The following is a 715-nucleotide window of genomic DNA, read 5'->3' as shown; positions in this document are numbered from 1 at the left end:
CCTCTCCATCCCCATCCCCTCCACCCCCACGCCCAGCCGCGCCCTGCCTCCCGGCTGGGAAACAGGCGGTTCCCTGCTCCTGCCCGCCTCCCCGCCCCTCTGCCCTTGCTCAGCCCGCCCGGGGCCATTCTCCGCCACTCAGCGGGAGGAAGCCGACAGGTTGTTCCTGCAGGTCCCCGGCTACAGGGACGGGCCCGTCTTTCCTGAGCTCCCGAGAAGTAAGAGGAGAATCCCCACTGGGCCTTTGGGGGCTGAGCCCCGGCGCGGAGCCTCTCTGCGGCTGCAGCGCTGAAGTCCCCCAGCAGTGCGGGGCGGGGAGACGGGCCGCGCGGGCTGCTTGAGCCGGGCTGTCTCCAGAGGAACAGCTTGGATGCACATAACTCTTGTGAACTCTCCAGGGAGGTGACCCCAAGGACTAGCCCAGCAGCTCTCCCAGCTGTACAGCTGGCCCCATAAAACCTGTCACAAAAAACCCAGCAACACCCCTCCCCCAAAAAACAAAAACCCACAACAAAAACTAGCCTTGCCTCTCATACACCTCCTGGACCATCCCTGCTACATAACACTCCGTGGGCGGATTCAGGACTTGGAAAAGGGGGGTGCAGATGGTCAGGTGCATTACATATAAAACAACATATTATCACATATAAAACATCACATATCAAACAACAGATTTTTTCACCAGCAAAAAAGAAACTATAGCAGCTTTACTATC

The sequence above is a fragment of the Alligator mississippiensis genome, chromosome 3 (genome assembly GCF_030867095.1).
Source record: "Alligator mississippiensis isolate rAllMis1 chromosome 3, rAllMis1, whole genome shotgun sequence".
NCBI classification, from domain to species: Eukaryota; Metazoa; Chordata; order Crocodylia; family Alligatoridae; genus Alligator; species Alligator mississippiensis.
Note: the sequence above shows the minus strand (reverse complement) of the source record.